The 200-nt window shown below is 58.0% G+C and overlaps 1 protein-coding gene and 1 long non-coding RNA gene across 7 annotated transcripts in view; one reads left to right on the top strand and one right to left on the bottom strand.

The window, feature by feature from the left end:
- The window catches only part of cfap74 (cilia and flagella associated protein 74), a 60,843-nt gene that overhangs the window by 50,861 nt on the left and 9,782 nt on the right, over window positions 1–200 (bottom strand). The window lies entirely within an intron of this gene.
- Window positions 1–200, top strand: part of LOC116692809 (uncharacterized) — a 20,974-nt gene that overhangs the window by 14,962 nt on the left and 5,812 nt on the right. The window lies entirely within an intron of this gene.

Below are 200 nucleotides of genomic sequence, written 5' to 3'. Positions count from 1 at the left end.
CCCGAGGCCTCCTCCCAGCTGGACGTGCCTGGAACACCCCCTTAGGGAGGCGCCCAGGAGGCATCCTTACCTTCTGCCCAAACTACCTCAACTGGCTCCTTTCAACACAAAGGAGCAGCGGCTCTACTCCAAGCTCCTCACAGATGACTGTACTTCTCAACCTATCTCAAAGGGAGACGCCAGCCACCCTCCTGAGGAAA

The sequence above is a fragment of the Etheostoma spectabile genome, chromosome 7, assembly GCF_008692095.1.
Source record: "Etheostoma spectabile isolate EspeVRDwgs_2016 chromosome 7, UIUC_Espe_1.0, whole genome shotgun sequence".
Classification (NCBI taxonomy): Eukaryota; Metazoa; Chordata; class Actinopteri; order Perciformes; family Percidae; genus Etheostoma; species Etheostoma spectabile.
Note: the sequence above shows the minus strand (reverse complement) of the source record. Positions and strands in the feature narration are given on the sequence as shown.